The sequence below is a fragment of the Mustela nigripes genome, chromosome 13 (genome assembly GCF_022355385.1).
Source record: "Mustela nigripes isolate SB6536 chromosome 13, MUSNIG.SB6536, whole genome shotgun sequence".
Lineage (NCBI taxonomy): Eukaryota > Metazoa > Chordata > Mammalia > Carnivora > Mustelidae > Mustela > Mustela nigripes.
The window spans coordinates 102,355,831-102,377,123 of record NC_081569.1 but is presented as its reverse complement, the minus strand read 5'-3'; the positions used below and the strand labels follow the sequence as shown (position 1 = coordinate 102,377,123).

At 41.3% G+C, this 21,293-nt stretch overlaps 2 pseudogenes; both read right to left on the bottom strand.

Moving 5' to 3' along the window:
- Positions 1–219: 219 nt before the first annotated feature.
- LOC131999436 (small ribosomal subunit protein mS35-like) overlaps positions 220–21,293 on the bottom strand; it is a 43,720-nt pseudogene continuing 22,646 nt past the window's right edge.
- Positions 3,183–3,248, bottom strand: LOC132000371 (U4 spliceosomal RNA; annotated as a pseudogene).

The window sequence follows — 21,293 nt, the reverse complement described above, 5'->3', positions numbered from 1 at the left end:
TTCACTGTGTGGACCATGAAGTATGATGGTTATCTGGTTTTCACAGAAGACACAGAGGGATAGTTATTTATCTTGATTTAGTCAAGTGAAACTTAGGCTAAGCAAGTCTTCTTGAATTCAACAGCCATATTATTCATGTTTATATACCTGGGAGGAATTTCTTGCACCAAGTAGATGAATAATAAATAATTATAGAAAGAATATTTTTTATTATTTTTTTCTAAATAAATCACATTAGATTTAATAGTTTCTTCACGGATTCTTTGTACTGAGAAAGGGTATTTTCATTGTCCCCTTCATTCTTAAGATTAACAACAGACTTTTTGTACTCTTCAACTTCTTTCGTAGCAAGGAGCTCTTCTTTATTTACTTGCAGATTTTTCTCAGCAGCTTTCATTTGGAGAAGTGTTTCCAGGATATTTTTTTCAGAGGAGCTACTGTTCCATACGTACTCTTCCATGTCTGCTTCAATCTTATCTTTCTCCCATTCTTCAGTTTTCCAAGACTCATGGTATAAAACTGTTAGCAGATATAGTGCATACTCATAATTCTGTCTCTTTAAAGGGCACCTGTTTGTTTTGATGGTAAGTACATCTGTAGTCTTGCAGTATCGCTCTCCCACAAGTTTAATGGGTTTCTTCTTTGCATGATCATCTAAATTTAAACTGGAAAGTTTAACCCTTAAGGTTTCTACTCATGCTTTGGGGTTTCAAATAGATGGTCCTACTGAAACTTAATCAGTTGTGTCCATTTCAATGGGAAAATGCTTCTCACATTTCTCATCACTGTCCAGTGCAGCTGGCCAATCAGTGTAGAAATCTTTAAGAGTTTTACGGTGCTTTTTAATTGCTTCAGGAGTTAAATGCAGAAAATTGGGGATCTTTAATAGTTCTAGATTTCCCTCCTTTGCCATGCGCACTGCCCTTTTTACTGGATAGCCCATTCGAATGGGAAGAGGTACAGCAGAGGGTTTAAATGGTGTTGCAACAGGATAAACACTTGGCCAATCTTGGTCAACAGTCATTTTCTCCACCCTGGAAGGTAATGCCTTTCTTCTCAGCAGTCTTTTATATCTGGGTGTTCTCTCTGCTGTATGTGGGCTTGGTATCGTGGAGCAGGTGGCCAGAGACACAGAGGTACAGAAAACACGCAGGGTCCTGGTCCCCGGCTGAAGGGCCAGCCACGTGGAAAGTGAGGCAGCCACCCTGGTTTTGAGGACCTTATTATTTTTTTTATAAAAGACTTTATTTATTTATTTGACAGAGAGAGAGAGATCACTAGTAGACAGAGGGGCAGGTAGAGAGAGGGTGGGGGAAGCAAGTTCCCCGCTGAGCAGAGAGCCCAATGTGGGGATTCGATCTCAGGACTCTGAGATCATGACCTGAGCTGAAGCTTAACCCACTGAGCCACCTAGGCAGCCCTAGAAAGAATATTATTAACCTAGGTATTTTGAAGAAGCTTGGCTTCTAAATCTATTTCACCTCCATAAAGCATTTTCATCAGTATTCATTTATTTGGATCTGGGTTTGATCTGGACATAAGGTGTGAATATAGCACATGAATGAGATAAACTAGGATTTGGATCTTTTGTTCATGCCAACAGCATCTAATCAGGCTCAAGTCCTTCAAGTCAGTATTCTGATTAAATGCCCCAATTACCAGTTAATTGCTAGAGAATAGATGCAACTGGCTCATTTATCTTACAAATTCCAAGTTGGAAACTCAGATGAACAACAATAATTCTAGCCCCACAGTTAGTTAAATGCCAGGCTAAACCTCGCCACTGTCGCTGTAAAATATGCCCCCAGTACTACAACCTAAGCAGACAGCACCAATGAGATTTCACATTAATAGGGTGTTTTGAAAGGGCGCCATCACAGCAGAGAGCTAAAATCCAATAGTGCAAACCACATGGATACACGTTTTCCAAGATAGATACTTTGGCTGACTCCCTAATTAAAGTCATTAATGATCATTAACCTTACAGGAAAAATGACTCATCTGATGGGTAAAAATATACTTGGGTTTCATTTTGGTCTATTATCATCTTTCTAAGGCTACAGATGAACTGTCTGTCCTTATCCACATGTGTGCTCAAGAAAGAAAAAAGAAAGTTCTGGAGGCCCTTTTGCTGAGTTTTGAAAGATTCAGAGTAAAGCTCTGATGCTATATCCTGATCTCCCCTAAATAAGCCTGCTACCCTCCCTGAGGAAACATAGAAAGCAGAGTGGTTCTGTTGACTTAAACATTACATTGGATGACCAGTGATAAATAATGCAAAGTCTAGTTACTTTATTGGCTTGCAAAGAGAAATCAATCCAGGGACTCAAATTTATTGTTCGCTGAAATGCATGGATCAACTAATATGCATTGTTCACTCCTGGGTTTTAATCAAATTTAAAATAAATGCACTGTATTATGACACCATGAGAGAGTAAGATGTGTACAAGTTCCCAGCACAGAGGCAGAATCCTTCCGTTTTCCTCATTTTCAGTATAGATCTGATGGTGACGAAGAATATTCTATGAATTTCATCATCCACATAATGGCCAGACTGACCTCCCCACCCCCCACTCCTACTTTTGCGCCACAAAGAATCAAAGTAAATTCGATAGGCGAGGGAGGGATGAGCTGTTCTTTTGGTCCTAGGGCTAAAATCACCAGGTGTTGGGAGCATGTTTAATTAAAATAGTATAAACCTTGATAATGGGCTGTCAATGAATGTTCTAAGGCAGATTTAGTTGACTCTTTTCTTCTAAGATCCATCTGGGCCACTTCTCATAGAGCACCTCCAATTTCCACATGAGAACCCTGGGCAAGGAAGACATGGGTAACTTGTTCAGCACTAAAATAAACTTTAAAACCACTTCATATGATTTGTTGTCTCACTGGTGTGGTGTATTAGATGCTATGGTGTTACACCCAGATCTTGATTTTAGCATCTAGACATTCCTTCCCTCAGTTCTCTGGAGTGGCTGATGAAGCGTCACAGTTAAGTTACCCTCTGCAATTTGCCAATAGTTAACAAGAGCTACACTGCACAGTGTTAACTGTCCCTTCCTTTCCCAAGCTGGTCAGTGTGTGTGTGTGTGTGTGTGTGTGTGTGTGTGTGTGTGTGTGTGCTTTTGTTGGTCATACAAAAGCCTAGACCCTTGCCTCAATTTTGGATAAGCTCCTATGGGATCAATTAGCAATAATCGCGCCTCGGATAAACCTCATTGGCTACGATACTGCCACTGCGCAAAGCTACTCCTATGGGATCAAAACAGATCTCTGTGGCAACTTCATCAAAATTCACCCCCCCACACACACCCCAGTTCAACTCCCCTCACTTCCTTCCAGGAAGTTTCTCAGAGCACCCCCCAATAAACCTCCTTCAAACAAATCTCCATCTCAGCCTTTTATTTTATTTTATTTTATTTTATTTTATTTTTTTCCCCAAAGAGCCTCAATCTAAACTACATCTCTATCATCTTTAGAAAAACTGGGCTGATTCAGTTCCTAAAAGCATTCCAGGTCATTTGTATTTGGTATCTTTAGATAAACGATCACCAAGTGGGAAAGCCTCATTGAGTTGAGACAAATTAGTGTTTGTCATCCATCAGACATTACCTAACCTGGCTCATTTAAAATAATATGGTAACTTCTTTTTTTCGATGTAGAACCACACCTTTATTTGGTTCATGAAATGTACATGTATCTAGCATCCATGATTACATAAAGCTGTTAAGTCTTTTGAGTGCTGGGCAGAGCAAATTGTTTTCAACACTCAGACACTTTAGAAGCACTCTTTGCAAAAACAGATATGCTAACTACAGATAATTTCCCTCTTTGAAGCAGATCATCAAAGGTGCTCATTGAGGAAACATTTTATCAGTTAGTTTTGATTACTGTGTATGTTCAATCAGTGATTTCTTTTAAAAATCCATTTTTATTAGTATATATCTCTTTTCCTTCCATTCACTCCATGTTATTATCACATTACTGCTATGATTAGAGATTTCTAAATTAATGCTGAACCACTGTGAGCCAAATCAGCATATATTAATGGCCAAGGCATACCGAATACTCACTCTGTCCCAAGTGGTTTCTGTGTATAAACTCACCTAATACTTAACAGGAGATTGCTACAGTTATTATTGTTTTCCAAATGAGAAAACCTGTCCGAAGTCACAAACCTAGGAAGCAACATACCTAGATTTTGGACCCAAGTGATTTGGTTCCAGAATCGGAGCCCTGAGCCACCCCATTCACAATTTTCTCAATATCCAGAAATCTAGACCAAGAAAAGGAGAGAATGGGTTAAAATATTTTATAAACTTAGAGAAAAAATAATTACTCTTATTTAGAGAATTCAGGGAAGGCTACATTGAAGGGATGGTGTTTGAACAAGGTCCTAAAATATAAATCACGTTTAGTGGTTATAGTGAATTTCTTTCACCTTTCAAAAGGTCCTACAAGAAAACCTACCAGATTCAGCAAAGAGAAAATAGATAGGAAAACAAAAACAAAAACAAAAAACACCCCACCAACTGTGTTTCTTCATCTATTAATAAAAATAAACCATTATATCCCTGGCACTGTACGGATTATAGAGACTTCTGGTGTATGGTCAGTGTAGGCAGAAATTTATAATCTAGTTGTGTAGGTGAGACACAGACTTGAAAAAGGTCAACAAGTAGTAACTACAAAGCCCTATATGGTGAATGCCAAATGAGAGCATAATTGGGTGAGTAAGTAAAAGAGAAATGACAGGTATCAGCAACCCTGCCCCCCAAACCCCCTCCTCAAGATGTATTTCTAAAGGCTCACTGAAACACAGGTACATGGGCTTTGCCAGGGGGTGGGGCAGAGATTACTAGGAAATATTTGGAGGGGTAGAGGTAGAAATGAGACAGGGAGCCAGGGTACAGGATTCCTTGAGAGTGGAATGGATTGAAGTTTGTAAATCCCAGGGTTTTCAAGGCTTAACCTTTTTAGCATCATGTGGAGGTGGATAAAACTAAGAGGAGAATGGTAGAGTTCTGTTTTTAAGGGAAGGTTCTGCCCTGTATTCTAGATCTCCCAGCCTTTTCAGAGGCCTCCATGCCCCAAGTGGCGTGGAAGGCAGAACTGAGTGGGACAAGGAACATCTCAGAAGTCCCAAATAAGGACAAAAGGCAGACTATGCTAGATTCTGTAAGACCCACGGGGCTTTTGAGTAATGGGGTGGGGTGGCAAATCCCAGTAAGAACCGAGACTGATTTTTTTGTCATCCTGGCCAGTGGACTTCCAAGTCATCTAATTTAATGTTTGGGATGAATTCATTACTCGGATTTTTTTAATCAACCCAGCATGGTAGTGAAGCAAAATTCATACCAGCTATAGACAATATATATACTAAGCTTTATGGGATTACATTAAAATCATCACTGCCTGGGCAAGCCAAGAAATTTCATGGGAAAAGACGAGATTTTATAAAATCCTTGAAGATCACATAAAATTGAGAAAGTCAAAGCAGGCAGTGGGCAACATTCTGATGGTGTGTACAAAAACATGAAGATGAGACACACCATTCCTTGGAGATAGAATACTTTGGCACTTCTCCAAAAAGCATGAAAGCCACAGGTTATTAACCATATATTTGGGATGGCACCCAAGCTCTAAGCAAGAACTGTCCATATCTATTTCTGAAGAGTCTCCAACACTTGTCATTAGACTCATTTAAGCTGGAGCTGCACGTTTAATTTATCATTATCATTACACATCAACCCCTCCCCCCCTTGAGCTGTACTCTGGAGTGTCATGGATGTGACAATCCATTTCCACTTCTTGCCATGCCATATTCCTTGGAAGTCAGGGTGAACATGGGTTCCTCCAGTATTCCTCTGCCCCTGTCATAGTCCACCATAGTCAAAACCAGAAAATGCAGCCCATGGATAGGAAATAAATTACACATTCATCCTTTAGTAACAATGGTGGACTGTAGTCCTTGGGCACGTACTGTTTTTGCTACTCAGAGTTAAACACCTTTTCCTCCTTACCAGTTAATGAAAAATGCTGAATCTGCTCTTTTCCAAAAGACATGTCAACCTGGACCATCTGTGTGCATCACTTGCAAAACCTGAATTCTTCTATGTAAAGTGGTTCTTATTTAAAGAAGGATAAAGAACTATGGACCTATATTCTACATAAATGCTATTTTAAAATACCATTGTCTAGTATTTAACTATAGGAATTGGTGAGTCTTTAGAAAAGCCCTGGTGTTTAATTTAACCGTGTACATTCAATCAGGAGAAGATATATGCAGACACATACTTTCCTCTACTTCTTTATCTCTGTGTCTCCACACTTTGCTAGCAACCACTCCTTATCTCCTTCTTCCTCTCCCCACACTCCTTCTTCCCACCGCACCCCACCCCCGTCTGACTGCATGGCTGGGCTCTGGTCCATCCATTCCAGGACAAGAAAAGGAGGCTCTCTAACTCCTTATAGCATCTTTTCTGGGCACTTGAACAACAGTGAATTTGCTCCTTTGTCCTACATTTTCCTTCTTTTTCTTCCTCTTGCTCTTTGTTTCTAATGACAACTGACATTATTTTATGCACAATTCATTTTCTATATCAGAGAGCTACTAGATCCTGACTTTGCTGAGTAGAAAAACTTCTTTCACCCAGATAAATAACACATGGTTAATATCTGGGGAGATGTAGAGATGTATTCAAGATGGATAAATGATTTTTAACAATGTAAGGTAAGACATATGTCCTAAGATATTCATCCTTGCTCCTGATAGATGCTATATTTAAAGCTACAGATTTCAGAATGGGGGAAGAATGGGGCAGCTGAGATATTCCTTTTTTTTTTTTTAAGATTTTATTTATTTATTTGACACACAGAGAGAGATCACAAGTAGGCAGAGAAGCAGGCAGAGAGAGAGGGAAAGCAGGCTCCCCACTGAGCAGAGAGCCCGATGAGGGGCTCGATCCCAGGACTCTGAGATTATGACCTGAGATTATGACCTGAGCCGAAGGCAGAGGCTTAACCCACTGAGCCACCCAGGCTCCCCGAGATATTCCTTTTTTTAAAAGTGCATTGGAAATGGTCTAGACATAGTTAGAGAATGATTTTCTATAGGCTAATTGAAGCATCAACAATTACAGAGAAATGCTGATCTGGCAAGTTTCCTCACTTTGGGGCACGTGTCAGATGTTCATAAATGGCATGAACAGAAATTTCCAACTCAAATCCAATGGTAACTAAATGCTGAAATCACTACTATTATGTTTTTCTAACAGTTCCAATTCTGAGGAAGGCACACCCATACACAAACTATGAGGTTGAGTATCGTGGTCCAATTCTACTCCTTACAAGAGTCAAGGACCCCCCACAAACTAAGATTATATCAAGTAAACTCTAAGGAGTCTATCCCAGGTGCTACAGTCCTGGACAACAGAGTATCCTCACAAGGGACGAAGACAACAGATGTCAGACCACCAGCATTGTCACTGCAGATGCAAGACAGAGAGACAGCTTGGGCCTGAGACTGATGTACTTCTGATGCTTTCCATTCAAATGGAGCCCAAGTAAAGCCCAGGAGGAAGGGCTCCCAACCACCGGGAGTGTGCAGCTAGGCTTGGACAGTTTGCTGCAAGGAAGCAGAGTAGATGGAGAGGAGGTGGAGTTTGGAGGCATGACAGTCCCCGAGAGAGCAAGGTGCCATATGCTGGGCCCACAGTTAGGGACCTGCATCCCAATGTCGGTGATTCCATGAGCTACTCCTTCTCACAGGAGGGGAGAGAGGAACAGGGATTCCTCCAAACAGCTCCTACCTGAAGAGTAAAGTAGAAGTCCCTCTCTTTTAAGAAACTCAAATTCCCCAAACAGAATCCTCCCCCCACCCCAAAGAGCACTGGGCGTGGTTTCTTTCTGTATGCATTTGCTAAGGCTGCTGTAACAAAGAATCACAGACTGTGTGGCTCCAGCAACAGAAATTCATTACCTCACAGTTTCGGAGACCAGAAATCCCACATCAAGACATTGGCTGGGTTGGGCAAGGGCTGTGAGGGGAAAAGCTGTTCTAGGCCTTTCTTCTGGGCTCACAGGTGACAGTCTTCTATGTATCTTCACATTGTCTTACCTCTATGTTTGTCTCTGTGTCCAAATTTCCCCCTTTTGTAAAGACTGGGGTGGATTAGGGACCCACCCTACCGACCTCATTTTCACCTGATCACCTCTGTAAGGTCCCTTTCTCCAAATAAGGTCACACTAAGTATGATTTCTTCCTTGAATCAAGTGATCCAGAAAAAGCCCGTTTAATAACTAGGGCTGTTTATCAACGGATACGGCACCAGCCAGACAGCAAGATGTCTTACTCCGAAGTGTTGTGTGCACTGTTGGAAAGCATAGCTCACGCCGAAGAGCCCTGCCACGCGGCTCCAATAGCCGTCATTTGTGAACAAGACTCCCGGGAAAGGCATACCTGGCTCCAGCAATGCTTTGGGGCCCTACCCCTCAAACAGAGTCTCTGTCAGGAACATGAGTAACTGGCTCGTTTGCACATGTTCCCTGTCAGAACGGCTCAGCGATCCAGTGCTTCCGTCTCTAAATATTTACAAAGTACTATTTATCAGAATGAAAGAGAATGTTTCTGCTCCACAATGTCGGGCATATGGTAGCAGCATGACATAGAAGATAAATCGTGCGGGGTGATTCCAACTGGATTTAATGCCAGCAATAATTATTTTTAATCAGATGGAAAGTTCCGTCAGTGATACCAGACTATCTAACACTGGAAAATAATTTTGTCAGTTCTCATTGTCTGAGGCTGTTTCTATAAATAATCTCCAAGGGTCTTTTGAAGCCCAACTTTTTTTTTCCTTTTATCATTTCCCATGTTTTCTTTCTATGGGAGGGGTCTACTGGTTGTTGCATACAGAATGCCTTTATTAAATTGTATAAAGCATCTAAGACTTCGCAAAGCTTCTCACAACCACATGGAATTTCAACAAATGTCTTGGTTCTCCATGTACTTCTTCCCTCCCAGAGCCCCCCCGCTTCCCAAAAAAGAGGACAGCAAAATGGAATAATAACCCACGAGAAGCTCGGATCACGAGATATACTGCCAACGTGTGGTGTGGCTGGTGGTGTGTTGCTGGGCCCTCGCTGCCCAGGCTGAGTGTGCATGCACGCCACCACACCCACCCATACCTCGAGAAAGCACAGGAGCATTTCCTAGCCAGCTGTGATCTGGAATATTTTTTAGTAACTGGTAATATAAAAAATCACTGGCTATTGCACTGCATTCACTTGTAGGGGTAAAAATCACATGAAGGAAAACAGTACAAATCCCATTTCCAAGCAATACATAGGGGAGATTCATAATTTATATTATAGGTAAAGGAGGGAAAGTCATGTCTCTGATGTGAACCCAACCCTCAGTTTAGGCTAAAGAATCCTCAGCCACAGTCAGGATTTTTCTTCTGGTCTTGGTGCCTTTGTGGGCGCTAACAGTGGAAACCCAAGTGCCTCACAAGGTGCCTCACTGAGAGGGCACAGTCCAATGTCGGGCCCACCTGACCCTTCTCCCCAAGTTCCCACATTTACCTACTGCCAGGCTGCTCCAGCCTATGAGTCAAGATGTTTGCAGAGCCCCCAAGCCTAAAGCAAGCAGCATTTCTGCTAGCAAGCAAAAGCCAGTTTCCTACAGCTAAGAGGAAGAGCATGAGAAAAAAATCCCCTCATGAGAAAGCATTGAGGGCCTTTGACTAGATCTGCTGAGGGGGTAAGTCTCAGCAATTCCTGCTTCTGGATCCCTTTGTACACTTATCTTACCAGTTCTGCAAAAACTGGCTTCTCATTTTGGCTCCTCCTACTCCAAACTGTAGGCTAAATGTTAGCACCTAAACTCTCCAGGCCATTGAGAAACTAGGTGAGTCCTATTGCTTCCCTGGGAGTAGAAGAAACTGGACCCCAGGCTGCTGCCATCACTCCTGGGCCTGCAACTTATCAGAGATCTCCAACAGGGCCGTAGCTGCTAGAAGTCCCAGGACATCCCCAACACACTACCAACGAGAAGACCACTGAGTTTCCGGGTGCCCCTATCTGAGACCGATCTCAGGATCTTGCCTTCAGACAGATAATTCATTTCATAGTCTACCTTTGCTGCTGAAAGAAAAAGAGGCCCTATTAATTTTCCATGTAGAGCTCTACTTTGATGCCCAGGGGAATAAAAACCTTGGGGTCACCAAGCAAATGAACTTTAGAGACATTAGTGCAGACACTGAAAAGGTAAATGAGTCAGATGACTGACTAACAACTCCTTCCTCAAGTCAGGTAATTTCTAATTCTTTCCATTTACAGAAATGAAGGAGGAATTGTCACTGGATATACTATCAGAAATAATTTTGGAAAACAGATCACGTCATTTTTTTTTTTTTTCAAATAGCTCAGAGGAACGAACGCAATTTGGAACTACGCTATAGCAAAACTTTCTATTTCATCTTTTTACTTAGCATTTTGCTTAAATATTTTCAGATATTTGTTAAATGTCGGGGATGGGTTTATGCGCTTTACACACACTCAATCCATACTCACAACAACCCTGTAAGGTAGGCTTTACTATGACAGCTAATTTATTGATGAAAAAGGAATCCCAGAGAGGTTGACTATTCATCCAAATTCACAGAGCAGTAAGTCACAGAGTTGAGATGCAAACTCAGTAGACTCACCCCACAGGCTGTGTGGATAATGGCTGTATCATGCTAATATTATTCCTCAGCTCCCAGTGGCAAGAGCAGTAATGGCAATGGAAGTGATGCGGAAAACTCACCTATTTTAGCAATAAATATATCTATCCACTGATACATGAATGAAATGAAAAATTTTAAAATCCTTATCCATATTGAGATAAATTTCCAATAAAATTTTACTTTTTAATTTGATTACCAAACTTTGTAACAGATGCTTGTTATTTCATACTAACTTGATATTGCTAAAATTTATAACCAATCCAGAAGCTGTTTTGTCATTTATGGCCTGGGTCACAGGGAATTTAAAAAGTTAAATTTCTATGTATATGCAACTTTTGATTACAAAGTATAATGGAGTAATAAATATAAGATTTTTATTTTATTTATTTATTTTAATTTTATTTATCTGTCAGAGGTAGAAAGAACGCACAAGCAGGGGGAGCAGGAGGCAGAGGGAGAAGCAGGTTCCTCCCCCGCCCCAGGAGGGACTTGATCTCAGGACCCTGAACTCATGATCCGAGCTGAAAGCAGCCGCTTAACTCACTGAGCCACCCAGGCATCCCTAAGTATAAGGCTTTTAAACAAAAACACCACATTAAGGTAAATTTGGGGGGGGGGACACTGAAAAAATTACCAATTTTTGAAACTGGGCTTATGTATTTTTCTCATTCTTGTATTTATCTTTGTTATACATTTGAGATATTAGGATTTTTTTTTATACATAACACATCCATGTATTTGTTTAAGTGGATAATGTTGAGTATCAGACTACCATGTTGTTTAGATTCCTTTGGATTTTTTTAAAGCCACATTACTAAGGTATGATTAACATACAAAAACCTACCATGACGTCTTGACTGGAGGTCTCTACATAATCGCTTTGATCCTTCTCTCACCAATCAGCAGCCAGGCAAACAGTCCCCTACCAGAATTCACACACAGTTCCATGAAGGGACTTTTTTTCCTGCAGAGTGCCTTATAGATTTTCGAAGGCTGGAGAGGGGTAAAGAGGTGATGGCCGTGGTTGATAAACAATGAACAGCTGAGAAAAAATTTTATGTCTACCTCTTCCAAATGGTATTAGTCCTTTTCCTGCCATCATCCAAATGTTTAAACCAAATGAAGAATCTTTGAAGTCTTTTGCGGGGTGGGGCAGAGAGGGAAGAACTAGAAAATATGCATAGTAAGAGAAGAAATAATATACTCCTATTTAATGTTTATCATTAAAATCTTGACTTAAACCTATCGTCTGCAGACATATGAGTAACCTAGCTCATGCAATAAGTAAAAATCCATGAGTAATGGAAACATTTAGTTTTTGTGTGCATTTTGGGGACCTGATTTTTATAAAAGGAAAAGCGGAGAAAGCTGGGACACAACGGTTTTCCAAAAAGTTAAGAGCCCAAATATCCTTCATCACGAACAATTCAATAGCTTCCTTTCAGACATACCAAGTTTAAGCAACACAGGTCATCTGTGAGTCTTGAAAGATGTAAGCTCCCTGAATTCCCACCCCACTCTGTTGCCCACCCCCCTCCCCAGATCCACTCTCCCCCTTTCCTAAGTAATAGAATCCCTGATCTTTAGCTAGGCATATTGCCACCCAATTGAAAGAAGAGAGACCATGTGACTGAGTTTTGGCCTGGGAGGTCCATGGGACTTCTGAGCAGTCTCTTTAAAGGACGGGTATGTTCTTTGTCCATATATCCATGTAGCTGCCTGTGGCAAGGATATGATGGCTGGAGATTGAGAGGCCATCTCAGATCAGCAGTTTCCAATGACTTTGGCCAGCCTGTTTGAAAACTCTGGTTTATATGTCATAACTATCTGGACCTCTACAGTATAACAGATCTTTTATTTTCAAATATCAAATTCCCGGTGAAAAAGAAGAAATACTTTTAAAACTAGACCCCATTAGTTGCTGTGAAACGCCTTCTGTGTTACTTACTGCAAATGTGTTCTCTGGTTGCTGGATATATGGAACCCACCACTTGTGTCCCCATAATGTCCTCTGTGTCCAGATTCCAGCCTCATCATCCTACAAATAAGGTGGATACTTGTCAGGAATGTTTTGATTTAAAATGAGAGAAATTTCATTCAAGCTAACTTAACAAAAGAATCCTTTCTTTGTTCATGCCACCAAATAGTCCATGGGACATAGGTCTGCTGGCTTCCGACATGGCTTGGGTCAAGCGGTCATCAGAAATCTCTTTCTTGACATTTTAAGGCCTGCTCTCCTCTGCGGTGGCAAGATTTCTCTGTATGGTGGACAAAACAGCTCCCGGCAGTTAAAGGTTCCCACAGTCTTTCATGTTAGCATTATGATCCCAAAATGGGCTGCCTCTAATTTTTTTGGCTTAAGACATGTGCTCCCCTGTGCATAAATCCATAGCTAGAGGACAAAGTGTTCTGATTAGCAATGTCTTTTAGCCAGGGGTACTGCATGAGCAGAGCACAAGAGAAGAATGAGAAAGAAAAAGGATGGATTTTATCACCAGAAAAGAGCATACTTCGAAAGGAAATGTATCAGATATTACGACATGGCAATACAACAACCCTGAAAATAAGGACAAATAATGTGTTACTTTCAACATCTTTGGATGCTGTCCAGGTCTCAGACTTCTCATTGTACCATATTTTACAGCTGATTCTATTCTACCACTAACCTGTGGTAAAGCTAAATACTTACTTTTTTTTTTTTTAAAGATTTTATTTATTTATCAGAGAGAGGGGGAGAGAGCGAGCACAGGCAGACAGAATGGCAGGCAGAGGCAGAGGGAGAAGCAGGCTCCCTGCTGAGCAAGGAGCCCAATGTGGGACTCGATCCCAGGACGCTGGGATCATGACCTGAGCCGAAGGCAGCTGCTTAACCAACTGAGCCACCCAGGCGTCCCGAAATACTTACTTTTTTTAAAAGGTTTTATATATTAATTTGAGAGAGAGAGCACAATTGGGGGAAGGGTCAGGGAGAGAGGCAGAAGCAGCCTCCCCGTTGAGCAGGGAACCCAATGTGGGATTTGATCCCAGGACCCTGGCATCATGACCTGAGCTGAAGGCAGACGCTTAAACATCTGAGCCACCTAGCTGCCCCTAATACTTATTTTTTATACGGTTTTCTCGCCTCCTAATGTCTTTTCCAGACTTTGTGCTTTTCAACCTACAGAGGGATGATTGAGAGGACTGAGGCTGTGCAGCAATGGGGACTTCATAATTCTTTGCTTAAACCCAATACAGAAGAGCTGGGTTTAAATGATTTGGGGATAACAAGGTAGAGAGTAAAACTGCGTGGATTTAGGAAGTGCTTTGAGAGATCATGAGCCTGGATGCTACCGTGATGTGAAAGGAATGGTACTGACAACTAGCATAGAAACTCTACCACCCAATAGTTTGTGTATCGCAGGTTTTCCTATCTCTGGAGTTTCAGCTCCAGTTCAAACAGGGACTTCAATGGGAGCCAGGCAGACAAAAGAGGCCAGAACATGGCAGAAGCAAGGATGGATCAAGAAGGATCGTTGGCCAGTCATCTAAATGGAAATGGTGCCCTTAGCCTTGACCAAATGGCATCAATAGCTATGTGCTCCGGATGTGGTAAGCTGCATAAGACAACCAACAGTATGCAGGTCAACAGATGACCATGTCCAAGTCTCAGGTGTGGGACAGGGCTCCACAGAGCAATAGTGGTTACTGAGAGATGGGTGTTCTTCCCACAAGAATAGGTACTGGCAAAAGCTAGGTGGACTCGGACTTGGACAAGTGGTTTAACATTACAACAACAACAACAGCAGCAACAACAATAACAAAACCTTTTACCCCCAGCAGGGAACCTCAGGTATACATCAAGAAACAAATGCAATAATAGCACAATTATGGAGACAGAGCTGGTTGTGGGGGTGGGGGGGTGGACATGGCTTTGATCTGGGACATGCAACTGTCAGCTGCTCCTCAGATTACAATGACTGGAGGGTGTGGAAGTGCATCTACCTTGAGACTTGAATTACAATAGTTGAGAAACCTGGCGCTGAGTTTACTGGTTAAAGTTAGCTGCCAGAACCTTCCAATGAGGAGGATAAAGATAAATTTGAGGCAATTCTCAACTAGTTTATAAACTTGCTCTTAATCTTTTGTATCTTGAACCACCTACTATAGTGCTAGGCATTGGATTCAGTACAGACTTACTGAATTAAAGGAGGAATAACATGGGGCGCCTGGCTGGTGCAATTGGATTAAGCGTCTGACTCTTGGTTTTGGCTCAAGTGGTGATCTCAGGATCCTGGGATCAAGCCTTTAGTCGGGCTCTTTACTCAGCATGAACTCTGCTTAAGACTCTCACTCCCCTTCCGTCTGCTCCTCCCTACTATGCTCTCTCTCTCTAAAGTAAATAAATAAATCTTAAAAAAAAAAAAAAAAAAAGAGGAATGACAAACAGACACTCATCTCTCAGTGAGACCATCCACCAAACAAGTACCATACCACAGGTGCGGCTACAAATGGGAAGAATGCAGGCTGGGGCCATCTGATTGTGTGAGCTTGGTCGGCTCACTGCAGTGTTCTAACCAAACCAGCCAGCCAGCTCCTGCCTACACCTCCAGGAGCCACAAAAACTCTTATTAATAGTCATCTGCCTTTCTAGCTCCCAGGAGTGATGTGAGGTCTACATTTTATTGAACTTTGGAGTTCTTGGAGAGATAAGAGAGCTTTTGGAATTAGAAACATGGGGCTTTTCACCCCCAGAATAATGACATTTCCAGGCCCAGTACTATCTAGAAGGGGTTTTGTTCTTTTTTAAATTTGTGTGGTGGGTGGTCTGATGTACTAATTGAGGGCATTCTCACCCACTGTATCTTTCTGGCTCTGATCTAAGGAAAACCCTCTTGCCCCTTATGTGTTTATTTCCCTCTCAAAAGGCATGTAAACTTAGGTTATAGAGGAAACCCTTTGTGGTTTCTGTGACCACTCATCTTATATGAGACGGCAAAATCAGTTTTGGAACCTCCTGGGAATCAGAAAGGGTAGGTGTTGCCAGATTATCTTGGCCATCATTGGGCTGACAGATGTCACACCCAGGTTGTTCTCATGCCCAAGTGATTATCAGGAGCCAGGCCAGACCTCCAAGCTGGTGGTCCAAGGGCACACACAGTCAGAGCGGGTAGCGGGCACAAGGCAGAGTCAAATCTGCTCTACTCAGGTCAAAACAGGAGGCTCTCCTAAGACATAATCAAAGTTAAGCAAGGCAAGGTTTCCTGGGTGGGTAGAAACAGAGTTTGTATCCCTTGTATCAGAGAACATTTAGGTGAAGGGAAAAAAAAAGAAGAGAATGCTTTGTATAGCGCTGTGTCCTCCCAAGTGTCCTCGACTTTAGGGAAGACTTGATGAGAAGACATCGTGGAGCTCTACTGTTGGTCTGAGATCCTCTTCACTGGTCACTGCCTCCTTCGCTCTCAGAGCTCTTCTTTTGAAGGGGACTGTGTCCCTGTTGTGTGACCAGACTGTGGCTCTGTGGGCTCATCTTCAAACACCCCTCCATATGTACTTAAGAGCTAGAGCCTTAGTCTCATGGGAGGCTCAGGTCTTATCATCTGAATTAGGGCTGGGGTTGGGGGCAGGGACCGCATACGTGGGAAGGGGATGGTGCCGGGGAGGCAGCCTTCCCGGTGCTCCGGACCATTCGTTCTGCCCTGCTGGTGGGGCCAGCACCGGGGGCCTGCTGCAGTCTGCTGAGATCTGCTGTGGCTGCAAGCCGAGGCAAGGGCTCAGGGCAAGCATGGCTGATCCCACCCACTCTTGCTGCTGGTACAGTTGGCCTTGACATTTGCGGGCAAGATCTCTGAGCTTCTGTCTTGGGCAGGGGCATTTGGGAGAAGGTGGCAGCTCTCGACAGACATTCTCTCCTCACCCACATAAATCCTCAGAGGGTTTCCCTCTGTGGGTTTATAAAAGCCCATTATCTAATTCATGACTCAGAGAATTGAGCTCTCTGGCAAGTGGCTTTTTAAGTCACATTTTGAATAATTTCTCAGCAATTCATTACATAGGAAAACAGGTCCCTTTTGTTCTAATACTTAGCTTAGGAATGCAGCCCCTTCTGCCAGATTCATTAACAAAACCTGTGTATGCGGGCTGAACATCTCTAGCCGCTTTCTTATATGTACTAAAACTTGCTGATCATTGAAATGTAAATTTTTACCTTTGGCTGAACATGATTCATGGGTCTCAGCTTATACAAAATGGCAATGTGACTTTCAAATGCCCAGGATAGCGCCAGACCAAGTGCCCATTGTGAGATGAGACTTAACGTGTGGCAACAAAGCCAAGGCCACATGTCATTTTTCCAAATGGCAGCAGAAGGGAGGGCCCAGTAATGAACACGGTCACAGCGTGAGGGGAAAAAAGTCCCTCTCGTTGGCCATATAGTGACCCACAGCTCAGCAGAGCCCCACGACAGGACCAGACCGTTCGAGCTCCTGGTCATATCAATTATCATCACTGTGAAAACAGTTCAGACTTGCCATTTCAGGCTGGCCTTGCAGCGTGGGGGGTAGATTCTCTACACTGAGGGAGGGGAGCTGTGGCCAATGGACCCCAAACCAGTGAAGCTAGTAAAATGGCATGAGGCATAAGGAACCATCTCAGGGAACAGGGCTGCTTGATACAAAGCTAGATACACTTATTTTTAAATATATATTTTTATTTATATTATGCATAAGATTGTATATAATAATATGTGATATTATTTATATATGTTTAAAATATTTAATGTGTTGAAACTAGAAGCTTAAAATGTTTAAAAACATATATACCTTTTAAATTTTTTGATGGTGATAAAATACAAATAATATTTACCATCTCAAGCTTTTTAAGATTTTATTTATTTATTTGAGAAAGAGACAGAGAGCATGAGCAGGGGAAGAGGGAGAAAGAGAAGCAGACTTTGCACTGGATAGGGAGCCCGACCCAGGGCTCGATCGCAGGACCCCAGGATCATGAACTAAACTGAAGCTAGATGCTTAAATGATTGAGCCAACCATGTGGTCCCAAGCATTTTTAAGTGAGTATTTTTAGTGGTATTAACTGCATCTAAATTGCTTCATAGCCATCACCACCACTCATGTCCCAGAACTCTTTTCACCTTGTAAAACTAAGCTTCTGTATTCATATTTTTCATTTTATTATTATTATTATTAATTTAAATTTTAGGTAGTTAACATACAGAGCAATATTGGTACCTGGAATAGAATTTGGTGATTCATCCCCTATATACAACACTCAGGGCTCATCACAAGTGTCCTATTTACTTCCTGTCAACCATCTAGCTCATCCCCAACACACATCCCTCCATCAGTTCTCAGTTTGTTCTCTGTGCTTAAGGGTCTCTTATGACTTGTTTCCTTTTCTCCTTTTTTTTCTCTTTTCCCCCTTCCACATGTTCATCTGTTTTCTTTCTTAATTCCACATATATGGTATTTGTCTTTCTCTTTTTCACTTAGCATAATACACTCTAGCTCCATCCACATCATTGCAAATGGCAAGATTTCATTCTTTTGATGGCCAAGTAATATTCCTGTGTGTGTGTGTGTATGCACGTGCACATACACCACATCTGCTTTGTCCATTCGTCAGTCTATGGTAATGATTGATAATGCTGTTATCAACCTCGGGGTGCATGTATCCCTTTGAATCTACATTTTTGTATACTTTCCATAAATACCTAGAAATGCAATTGCTTGACCATAAGGTAGTTCTGTCTTTAACTTTTTCAGGAACCTCCATACTGTTTTCCAGAGTGACTACACCAGCTTGCATTCCCACCAACAGTGCAAGAGGGTTCCCCTTTCTCTGCTTCCTCACCAACGCCTATTGTTTCTTGTGTCATTAATTTTAACCATCCTGACAGGTGTGAGGTGGTATCTCATCATGGTTTTGATTTGTCTTTCCCTGATGATAAGTGATGTTGAACATCTTTTCATGTGTCTGTTAGCTATCTGAATGTCTTTTTTGGAAAAGTGTCTATTCATATCATCTGCTTATTTCTTAACTAGGTTATTTGTTTTGCAGGTATTGAGTGTGATAACTTCTTTGTAGATTTTGGGATACTAAACCTTTATCTGAGATGTCATTTGCATATACTTTCTCCCATTCCATAGGTTTCCTTTTAGTTTTGTTGATTGTTTCCTTTGCTATGTAGAAGATTTTTATCTTGATGATGTCCCAATAGTTCATTTTTGCTTTTGTTTCCATTGCATGTGGTGATGTGTCTAATAAGAAGTTGCTATGGCCAAAGTCAAAGAGATTGCTACCTGTGTTCTCTATGATTTTGAAGGTTTCCTGTCTCACTCACATTAAGGTTTTTATCCACTTAAAATTTATGTTTTAGTATAGTGAAACAAGTGGTTCAGTTTCATTCTTCTGCATGTAGCTGTCCAATTTCCCAACACATTTGTTGAAGAGACTGTCTTTTTTCTCTTGGATATTCTCTCCTGTTTTGTCAAAGATTAGTTGACCGTATAGTTGCAAGTCCATTTCTGGACTCCCTATTCTGTGCTGTTGATCTATGTGTCTGTTTTTGTGCCAATATCATACTATCTTAATGACTATAGCTTTTTCATGTAATTTGAAATTTGGCATCATTATGCCTTCAGTTTGTTTTTATTTTTCAGAATTGCTTTGGCTATTTGGGTTGAAGCTTCAAAAAAGAAATCAAGGAATTGATCCCGTTTGCAATTGCACCAAAAAGAAGATACTTAGGAATAAACGAAGAACTAAAAGATCTATATTCTGAAAACTACAGAACACTTATGAAAGAAACTGAAGATCACACAAAGAAATGGAATAACATTCCATGCTCATGGATTGGAAGAACAAATACCGTTAAAATGTCTATACTACCCAAGGCATTCTCCACATTTAATGCAATTCCTATCAAAATAACATCAGCATTTTTCACAGAGCTGGAACAAACAATCCTAAAATTCACATGGAACCACAAAAGACGCTGAAGAGCCAAAGCAGTTTTGTATCCATTAAACAATAACTGTCCATTCCCTACTCCCTCAGCCTCTGACAGCTATCATTTTATTTTATGTCCTATGATTTTGACTACTCTAATTACCTCACATACATGAAATCACATAGTATTTGTCTTTTTGTGCCTGGCTTATTTCATTTAGCATAAGGTTCTCAAAGTTCAGCCATGTCATAGCATATGTCAGAAGTTCTTTCCTTTTAAAGACTTAATAATATTCCATTGTATGTATGTATCACTTTCATCTGTGGGCACTTGGGTTGCTTATGCTGCTAAGAACATGGATTTATGTCTTAATTAGCTTGGGTTGCCTTAACAAAACATGATAGAGTAGGTGGCTTACACAAGAGAAATTTATTTTCTTACAGTTCTGGATGTTGGAAGCCCCAGATCAGGGTACCAACCTGGTCAGGTTCTTAAAGATTTTATTTATATATTTAGAGAGAGAGAGAGGGAGAGTGAGAGTGTGTGATAGGGATAAGGACAGAGGGAGAGAGAATCTCAAGCAGACCCCTCACTGAACCTGGAGCCCAACGCAGGGCTCAATCTCATGACCCTGAGATCATGACCTGAGCCCAAAGCAAGAGTTGGACGTTTAACCAATTGTGCTACCCAGATGCCCCACAGGTTCTAATAAAAGTGCCCTTCTGGCTTGCATATGGCCATCTTCTCACTGTGTCCTCATATAGGAGACAGGAGAGAGAGAAAGGGAGAATGAGAGGGAGAAGAAGAGAGGAAGAGAGTGGAGGAGGGCAAACTCTCTAATGTCCCTTATAAGGGCACTAATCTCACTATGAGACTTCCTTCCTGACCTCATCTAGATCTTATTACCTCCCAAAGGGCCCATTTCCAAACACTCATAATACTGGGGATTCGAGTGTCAACATACGAATTTTGATGGGACACGATTCAGCCCTTACCAGTATACAAACATCTCTTCAAGACCCCGCTTTCAATTCTTTTGGGTATATACCCAGAAATGGAATTGCCAGAGCATTTTAAGTTTTTGAGAAACTAGGCTACTTTTTTCCATAGAGCTATACCATTTTATATTCCCACCAGCAGTACTTGGGTCCCAATTTCTCCACATCCTCACCAACACTTGCGATTTCCTGGTTTTTTGAGACTAGCCATCCTAATGGGTATGAAATGGTATCTCATTGGGATTTTGATTTGCATTTCCTTAATGATTAGTGACTTTGAGCGTCTATTCATGTATTTACTGGCCATTCAAAGACATATAATACATACTTTAATCAATATATACTTTACACATTTTAAAAGCACATGTTATATAGATGCTAGGAAAAAAACCAGAAGAAATTATACTGTAAGGTTATTGATTCTACTGGTAAGACTAAGGGTGTATTTTTCTATATGTTCTAAGTTGCTTTTAATAAGGAGGATTTTCTCTTATAATTATACTTGTCATATCATTAGCAGCACCACCTAACATTTCTTGTTACGTCATTTTGTTCTGGCACTGCACTAAGCATTTAACATGCATTATTCCAAATAAACTCTATGATCACCATTGATAACTG